The 10,369-nt window shown below is 46.0% G+C and overlaps 1 non-coding gene across 1 annotated transcript; it reads right to left on the reverse strand.

The window, feature by feature from the left end:
• Nucleotides 1-1,987: 1,987 nt before the first annotated feature.
• Nucleotides 1,988-2,060, reverse strand: TRNAN-AUU (transfer RNA asparagine (anticodon AUU)). The gene has a single exon. It is a non-coding gene; the product is annotated as a tRNA-Asn (tRNA).
• Between the last annotated feature and the right edge of the window lie 8,309 nt (nt 2,061-10,369).

Consider the following 10,369-nt stretch of genomic DNA (forward strand, 5'->3'; position numbering starts at 1 on the left):
CCATTGCACCACGGAAGCCCAAAAATTAAATGGTCGTCAGGTATTGTGGAAAAACTTTGACTTTTTACGTCACATCTTAGACCTCACAACACCGCTCCCGGGTGGGATTGAACCACCAACCTTTCGGTTAACAGATGAACGCGCTAACCATTGCGCCACGGAAGCCCAAAAATTAAATGTTCGTCAGGTATTGTGGAAAAACTCTGACTTTTTACGTTACATCTGAGATTTCACAACACCGCTCCCGGGTGGGCTTGAACCACCAACCTTTCGAATAACAGCCGAACGCGCTAAAAAATGCACCACAGAAGCCCGAAAATTTAATGGTCGTCAGGTATTGTTTAAAAACGTTGGCTTTTTATGTTACATCTGACACCTCCCAACACCGCTCCCGGGTGGGCTCGAACCACCAACCTTTTGAATAACAGCTGAACGCGCTAACCATTGCACCACGGAAGCCCAAAAATTAAATGGTTGTTAGGTATTGTGGAAAACTTATGACTTTTTACGCTACATCTGAGACCCCACAACACCTCTCCCGGGTGGGCTGGAACCACCAACCTTTCGGTTAACAGCTGAACGCGCTAACCATTGCGCCACGGAAGCACAAAAATTAAATGTTCGTCAGGTATTGTGGAAAAACTGTGACTTTTTACGTTGCATCTGAGACCTCACAAATCCTCTCCCGGGTGGGCTCGAACCACCAACCTTTCGAATAACAGCCGAACGCGCTAAAAAATGCACCACAGAAGCCCGAAAATTTAAGGGTCGTCAGGTATTGTGTAAAAACTTTGGCTTTTTATGTTACATCTGAGACCTCACAACACCGCTCCCGGGTGGGCTCGAACCACCAACCTTTTGAATAACAGCTGAACGCGCTAACCATTGCACCACGGAAGCCCAAAAATTAAACGGTCGTCAGGTATTGTGGAAAAACTTTGACTTTTTACGCTATATCTGAGACCCCACAACACCTCTCCCGGGTGGGCTGGAACCACCAACCTTTCGGTTAACAGCTGAACGCGCTAACCATTGCGCCACGGAAGCACAAAAATTAAATGTTCGTCAGGTATTGTGGCAAAACTGTGACTTTTTACGTTGCATCTGAGACCTCACAAATCCTCTCCCGGGTGGGCTCGAACCACCAAATTTTCGAATAACAGCCGAACGCGCTAAAAAATGCACCACAGAAGCCCGAAAATTTAATGGTCGTCAGGTATTGTGTAAAAACTTTGGCTTTTTATGTTACATCTGAGACCTCACAACACCGCTCCCGGGTGGGCTCGAACCACCAACCTTTTGAATAACAGCTGAACGCGCTAACCATTGAGCCACGGAAGTCCAAAAATTAAATGGTCTTCAGGTATTGTGGAAAAACTTTTATATTTTGGGTTACATATGACACCTCACAACCCCGCTCCCGGGTGGGCTCGAACCACCAACCTTTCGGTTAACAGCTGAACGCCACGGAAGTTCAGAAATTAAATGGATGTCAGGTATTGTGGAAAACTTATGACATTTACGCTACATCTGAGACCCCAAAACACCTCTCCCGGGTGGGCTCAAACCACAAACCTTTCGAATAACAGCCGAACGCGCTAAAAATGCGCCACAGAAGGCCGAAAATTTAATGGTCGTCAGGTACGGTGTAAAAACTTATTCTTTTTACATTACATCTGAGACCTCACAACACCGCTCCCGGGTGGGCTCGAACCACTAACCTTTCGGTTAACTGCCAAACGCGCTAACCATTGCGCAACTGAAGCCCAAAAATTGAATGGGCTTCAGGTATTGTGCAAAAACACTGACTTTTTACGTTACATCTGAGACCTCACAACACCGCTCCCGGGTGGGCTCGAACCACCAACCTTTCGGTTAACAGCTGAACGCGATAACCATTGCGCAACGGAAGCCCAAAAATTAAATGGACGTCAGGTATTGTGGAAAAACTATGACTTTTTACGTCACAACTCAGACCTCACAACACCGCTCCCGAATGGGCTCGAACCACCAACCTTTCGATTAATAGCCGAACGCGCTAACCATTAAGCCACGGAAGCTCAGAAATTAAATGGATGTCAGGTATTGTGGAAAACTTATGACATTTACGCTACATCTGAGACCCCACAACACACCTCTCCCGGGTGGGCTCAAACCACAAACCTTTCGAATAACAGCCGAACGCGCTAAAAATGCGCCACAGAAGCCCGAAAATTTAATGGTTGTCAGGTACTGTGTAAAAACTTTGGCTTTTTACGTTACATCTGAGACCTCACAACACCGCTCCCGGGTGGGCTCGAACCACTAACCTTTCGGTTAACTGCCGAACGCGCTAACCATTGCGCCACGGAAGCTCTGAAATTAAATGGTCGTCAGGTATTGTGGAAAAACTTTGACTTTTTACGTCACATCTCAGACCTCACAACACCGCTCCCGGATGGGCTCGAACCACCAATCTTTCGGTTAACAGCCGAACGCGCTAACCATTGCGCCACGGAAGCCAAAAATTAAATGGTCGTCAGGTATTGTGGAAAAACTTTGCCTTTTTACGTTACTTATCAAACTTAACACCAACCTTTCCGATAACAGCCGAACGAGCTGAAAATGCGCCACAGAAGCCCAGAAATTGAATGGTCCTCAGTTATTGTGGAAAAACTATGACTTTTTACGTCACAACTGAGACCTCACAACACCGCTCCCGAATGGGCTCGAACCACCAACCTTTCGATTAATAGCCGAACGCGCTAACCATGAAGCCACGGAAGCTCAGAGATTAAATGGATGTCAGGTATTGTGGAAAACTTATGACATTTACGCTACATCTGAGACCCCACAACACACCTCTCCCGGGTGGGCTCAAACCACAAACCTTTCGAATAACAGCCGAACGCGCTAAAAATGCGCCACAGAAGCCCGAAAATTTAATGTTTGTCAGGTACTGTGTAAAACCTTTGGCTTTTTACGTTACATCTGAGACCTCACAACACCGCTCCCGTGTGGGCTCGAACCACTAACCTTTCGGTTAACTGCCGAACGCGCTAACCATTGCGCCACGGAAGCTCTGAAATTAAATGGTCGTCAGGTATTGTGGAAAAACTTTGACTTTTTACGTCACATCTCAGACCTCACAACACCGCTCCCGGATGGGCTCGAACCACCAATCTTTCGGTTAACAGCCGAACGCGCTAACCATTGCGCCACGGAAGCCAAAAATTAAATGGTCGTCAGGTATTGTGGAAAAACTATGACTTTTTACGTTACTTATCAAACTTAACACCAACCTTTCCGATAACAGCCGAACGAGCTGAAAATGCGCCACAGAAGCCCAGAAATTGAATGGTCCTCAGGTATTGTGGAAAACTTATGACATTTATGCTACATCTGAGACCCCACAACACCTCTCCCGGGTGGGCTCAAACCACCAACCTTTCGAATATTAGCCGAACGCGCTAAAAATGCGCAACTGAAGCCTAAAAATTGAATGGTCTTCAGTTATTGTGGAAAAACTTTGGCTTTTTACGTTACATTTGAGATCTCACAACACCACTCCCGGGTTGACTCGAACCACCAACCTTTCGGTTAACAGCCGAACGCGCTAACCATTGAGCCACGGAAGCCCAAAAATTAAATGGTCTTCAGGTATTGTGGAAAAACTTATGACTTTTTACGCTACATCTGAGACCCCATAACACCTCTCCCGGGTGGGCTGAAACCACCAACCTTTCGGTTAACAGCTGAACGAGCTAACAATTGCGCCACGCAAGCCAAAAATTAAATGTTCGTGAGGTATTGTGGAAAAATTCTGACTGTTTACGCTACATCTGAGACCTCACAATACCGCTCCCGGATGGGCTCGAACCACCAAACTATCGGTTAAAAGCCGAACGCGAATTTTATTGAGCCACGGAAGCTCTGAAATTAATTGGTCGTCAGGTATTGTGGAAAAACTTTGACTTTTTACGTCACATCTCAGACCTCACAACACCGCTCCCGGATGGGCTCGAACCACCAATCTTTCGGTTAACAGCCGAACGCGCTAACCATTGCGCCACGGAAGCCAAAAATTAAATGGTCGTCAGGTATTGTGGAAAAACTTTGACTTTTTACGTTACTTATCAAACTTAACACCAACCTTTCCGATAACAGCCGAACGAGCTGAAAATGCGCCACAGAAGCCCAGAAATTGAATGGTCCTCAGTTATTGTGGAAAAACTATGACTTTTTACGTCACAACTGAGACCTCACAACACCGCTCCCGAATGGGCTCGAACCACCAACCTTTCGATTAATAGCCGAACGCGCTAACCATGAAGCCACGGAAGCTCAGAGATTAAATGGATGTCAGGTATTGTGGAAAACTTATGACATTTACGCTACATCTGAGACCCCACAACACACCTCTCCCGGGTGGGCTCAAACCACAAACCTTTCGAATAACAGCCGAACGCGCTAAAAATGCGCCACAGAAGCCCGAAAATTTAATGTTTGTCAGGTACTGTGTAAAAACTTTGGCTTTTTACGTTACATCTGAGACCTCACAACACCGCTCCCGGGTGGGCTCGAACCACTAACCTTTCAGTTAACTGCCGAACGCGCTAACCATTACGCCACGGAAGCTCTGAAATTAAATGGTCGTCAGGTATTGTGGAAAAACTTTGACTTTTTACGTCACATCTCAGACCTCACAACACCGCTCCCGGATGGACTCGAACCACCAATCTTTCGGTTAACAGCCGAACGCGCTAACCATTGCGCCACGGAAGCCAAAAATTAAATGGTCGTCAGGTATTGTGGAAAAACTATGACTTTTTACGTTACTTATCAAACTTAACACCAACCTTTCCGATAACAGCCGAACGAGCTGAAAATGCGCCACAGAAGCCCAGAAATTGAATGGTCCTCAGGTATTGTGGAAAACTTATGACATTTACGCTACATCTGAGACCCCACAACACCTCTCCCGGGTGGGCTCAAACCACCAACCTTTCGAATATTAGCCGAACGCGCTAAAAATGCGCAACTGAAGCCTAAAAATTGAATGGTCTTCAGTTATTGTGGAAAAACTATGGCTTTTTACGTTACATTTGAGATCTCACAACACCACTCCCGGGTTGACTCGAACCACCAACCTTTCGGTTAACAGCCGAACGCGCTAACCATTGAGCCACGGAAGCCCAAAAATTAAATGGTCTTCAGGTATTGTGGAAAAACTTATGACTTTTTACGCTACATCTGAGACCCCATAACACCTCTCCCGGGTGGGCTGAAACCACCAACCTTTCGGTTAACAGCTGAACGCGCTAACAATTGCGCCACGCAAGCCAAAAATTAAATGTTCGTCAGGTATTGTGGAAAAATTCTGACTGTTTACGCTACATCTGAGACCTCACAATACCGCTCCCGGATGGGCTCGAACCACCAAACTATCGGTTAAAAGCCGAACGCGAATTTTATTGAGCCACGGAAGCTCTGAAATTAATTGGTCGTCAGGTATTGTGGAAAAACTTTGACTTTTTACGTCACATCTCAGATCTCACAACACCGCTCCCGGATGGGCTCGAACCACCAATCTTTCGGTTAACAGCCGAACGCGCTAACCATTGCGCCACGGAAGCCAAAAATTAAATGGTCGTCAGGTATTGTGGAAAAACTTTGACTTTTTACGTTACTTATCAAACTTAACACCAACCTTTCCGATAACAGCCGAACGAGCTGAAAATGCGCCACAGAAGCCCAGAAATTGAATGGTCCTCAGTTATTGTGGAAAAACTATGACTTTTTACGTCACAACTGAGACCTCACAACACCGCTCCCGAATGGGCTCGAACCACCAACCTTTCGATTAATAGCCGAACGCGCTAACCATGAAGCCACGGAAGCTCAGAGATTAAATGGATGTCAGGTATTGTGGAAAACTTATGACATTTACGCTACATCTGAGACCCCACAACACACCTCTCCCAGGTGGGCTCAAACCACAAACCTTTCGAATAACAGCCGAACGCGCTAAAAATGCGCCACAGAAGCCCGAAAATTTAATGTTTGTCAGGTACTGTGTAAAAACTTTGGCTTTTTACGTTACATCTGAGACCTCACAACACCGCTCCCGGGTGGGCTCGAACCACTAACCTTTCGGTTAACTGCCGAACGCGCTAACCATTACGCCACGGAAGCTCTGAAATTAAATGGTCGTCAGGTATTGTGGAAAAACTTTGACTTTTTACGTCACATCTCAGACCTCACAACACCGCTCCCGGATGGGCTCGAACCACCAATCTTTCGGTTAACAGCCGAACGCGCTAACCATTGCGCCACGGAAGCCAAAAATTAAATGGTCGTCAGGTATTGTGGAAAAACTATGACTTTTTACGTTACTTATCAAACTTAACACCAACCTTTCCGATAACAGCCGAACGAGCTGAAAATGCGCCACAGAAGCCCAGAAATTGAATGGTCCTCAGGTATTGTGGAAAACTTATGACATTTACGCTACATCTGAGACCCCACAACACCTCTCCCGGGTGGGCTCAAACCACCAACCTTTCGAATATTAGCCGAACGCGCTAAAAATGCGCAACTGAAGCCTAAAAATTGAATGGTCTTCAGTTATTGTGGAAAAACTTTGGCTTTTTACGTTACATTTGAGATCTCACAACACCACTCCCGGGTTGACTCGAACCACCAACCTTTCGGTTAACAGCCGAACGCGCTAACCATTGAGCCACGGAAGCCCAAAAATTAAATGGTCTTCAGGTATTGTGGAAAAACTTATGACTTTTTACGCTACATCTGAGACCCCATAACACCTCTCCCGGGTGGGCTGAAACCACCAACCTTTCGGTTAACAGCTGAACGCGCTAACAATTGCGCCACGCAAGCCAAAAATTAAATGTTCGTCAGGTATTGTGGAAAAATTCTGACTGTTTACGCTACATCTGAGACCTCACAATACCGCTCCCGGATGGGCTCGAACCACCAAACTATCGGTTAAAAGCCGAACGCGAATTTTATTGAGCCACGGAAGCTCTGAAATTAATTGGTCGTCAGGTATTGTGGAAAAACTTTGACTTTTTACGTCACATCTCAGACCTCACAACACCGCTCCCGGATGGGCTCGAACCACCAATCTTTCGGTTAACAGCCGAACGCGCTAACCATTGCGCCACGGAAGCCAAAAATTAAATGGTCGTCAGGTATTGTGGAAAAACTTTGACTTTTTACGTTACTTATCAAACTTAACACCAACCTTTCCGATAACAGCCGAACGAGCTGAAAATGCGCCACAGAAGCCCAGAAATTGAATGGTCCTCAGTTATTGTGGAAAAACTATGACTTTTTACGTCACAACTGAGACCTCACAACACCGCTCCCGAATGGGCTCGAACCACCAACCTTTCGATTAATAGCCGAACGCGCTAACCTTGAAGCCACGGAAGCTCAGAGATTAAATGGATGTCAGGTATTGTGGAAAACTTATGACATTTACGCTACATCTGAGACCCCACAACACACCTCTCCCGGGTGGGCTCAAACCACAAACCTTTCGAATAACAGCCGAACGCGCTAAAAATGCGCCACAGAAGCCCGAAAATTTAATGTTTGTCAGGTACTGTGTAAAAACTTTGGCTTTTTACGTTACATCTGAGACCTCACAACACCGCTCCCGGGTGGGCTCGAACCACTAACCTTTCGGTTAACTGCCGAACGCGCTAACCATTACGCCACGGAAGCTCTGAAATTAAATGGTCGTCAGGTATTGTGGAAAAACTTTGACTTTTTACGTCACATCTCAGACCTCACAACACCGCTCCCGGATGGGCTCGAACCACCAATCTTTCGGTTAACAGCCGAACGCGCTAACCATTGCGCCACGGAAGCCAAAAATTAAATGGTCGTCAGGTATTGTGGAAAAACTATGACTTTTTACGTTACTTATCAAACTTAACACCAACCTTTCCGATAACAGCCGAACGAGCTGAAAATGCGCCACAGAAGCCCAGAAATTGAATGGTCCTCAGGTATTGTGGAAAACTTATGACATTTACGCTACATCTGAGACCCCACAACACCTCTCCCGGGTGGGCTCAAACCACCAACCTTTCGAATATTAGCCGAACGCGCTAAAAATGCGCAACTGAAGCCTAAAAATTGAATGGTCTTCAGTTATTGTGGAAAAACTTTGGCTTTTTACGTTACATTTGAGATCTCACAACACCACTCCCGGGTTGACTCGAACCACCAACCTTTCGGTTAACAGCCGAACGCGCTAACCATTGAGCCACGGAAGCCCAAAAATTAAATGGTCTTCAGGTATTGTGGAAAAACTTATGACTTTTTACGCTACATCTGAGACCCCATATCACCTCTCCCGGGTGGGCTGAAACCACCAACCTTTCGGTTAACAGCTGAACGCGCTAACAATTGCGCCACGCAAGCCAAAAATTAAATGTTCGTCAGGTATTGTGGAAAAATTCTGACTGTTTACGCTACATCTGAGACCTCACAATACCGCTCCCGGATGGGCTCGAACCACCAAACTATCGGTTAAAAGCCGAACGCGAATTTTATTGAGCCACGGAAGCTCTGAAATTAATTGGTCGTCAGGTATTGTGGAAAAACTTTGACTTTTTACGTCACATCTCAGACCTCACAACACCGCTCCCGGATGGGCTCGAACCACCAATCTTTCGGTTAACAGCCGAACGCGCTAACCATTGCGCCACGGAAGCCAAAAATTAAATGGTCGTCAGGTATTGTGGAAAAACTTTGACTTTTTACGTTACTTATCAAACTTAACACCAACCTTTCCGATAACAGCCGAACGAGCTGAAAATGCGCCACAGAAGCCCAGAAATTGAATGGTCCTCAGTTATTGTGGAAAAACTATGACTTTTTACGTCACAACTGAGACCTCACAACACCGCTCCCGAATGGGCTCGAACCACCAACCTTTCGATTAATAGCCGAACGCGCTAACCTTGAAGCCACGGAAGCTCAGAGATTAAATGGATGTCAGGTATTGTGGAAAACTTATGACATTTACGCTACATCTGAGACCCCACAACACACCTCTCCCGGGTGGGCTCAAACCACAAACCTTTCGAATAACAGCCGAACGCGCTAAAAATGCGCCACAGAAGCCCGAAAATTTAATGTTTGTCAGGTACTGTGTAAAAACTTTGGCTTTTTACGTTACATCTGAGACCTCACAACACCGCTCCCGGGTGGGCTCGAACCACTAACCTTTCGGTTAACTGCCGAACGCGCTAACCATTACGCCACGGAAGCTCTGAAATTAAATGGTCGTCAGGTATTGTGGAAAAACTTTGACTTTTTACGTCACATCTCAGACCTCACAACACCGCTCCCGGATGGGCTCGAACCACCAATCTTTCGGTTAACAGCCGAACGCGCTAACCATTGCGCCACGGAAGCCAAAAATTAAATGGTCGTCAGGTATTGTGGAAAAACTATGACTTTTTACGTTACTTATCAAACTTAACACCAACCTTTCCGATAACAGCCGAACGAGCTGAAAATGCGCCACAGAAGCCCAGAAATTGAATGGTCCTCAGGTATTGTGGAAAACTTATGACATTTACGCTACATCTGAGACCCCACAACACCTCTCCCGGGTGGGCTCAAACCACCAACCTTTCGAATATTAGCCGAACGCGCTAAAAATGCGCAACTGAAGCCTAAAAATTGAATGGTCTTCAGTTATTGTGGAAAAACTTTGGCTTTTTACGTTACATTTGAGATCTCACAACACCACTCCCGGGTTGACTCGAACCACCAACCTTTCGGTTAACAGCCGAACGCGCTAACCATTGAGCCACGGAAGCCCAAAAATTAAATGGTCTTCAGGTATTGTGGAAAAACTTATGACTTTTTACGCTACATCTGAGACCCCATAACACCTCTCCCGGGTGGGCTGAAACCACCAACCTTTCGGTTAACAGCTGAACGCGCTAACAATTGCGCCACGCAAGCCAAAAATTAAATGTTCGTCAGGTATTGTGGAAAAATTCTGACTGTTTACGCTACATCTGATACCTCACAATACCGCTCCCGGATGGGCTCGAACCACCAAACTATCGGTTAAAAGCCGAACGCGAATTTTATTGAGCCACGGAAGCTCTGAAATTAATTGGTCGTCAGGTATTGTGGAAAAACTTTGACTTTTTACGTAACATCTGAAACCTCACAGCACCGCTTTCGGGTGTGCTCGAACCACCAAGCTTTCGGTTAACAGCCGAACGCGCTATCCATAGCGCAACGGAAACCCAAAAATTAAATGGTCTTCAGGTTTTGTGGAGAAACTATGACTTTTTACGTTATTTATAAAACTTAACACCAACGTTCCCGG

This window comes from Phalangium opilio, unplaced genomic scaffold (assembly GCF_054372755.1).
Source record: "Phalangium opilio isolate 3A_F unplaced genomic scaffold, DU_Popi_V2 ptg001170l_1, whole genome shotgun sequence".
In the NCBI taxonomy this organism is placed as follows: domain Eukaryota; kingdom Metazoa; phylum Arthropoda; class Arachnida; order Opiliones; family Phalangiidae; genus Phalangium; species Phalangium opilio.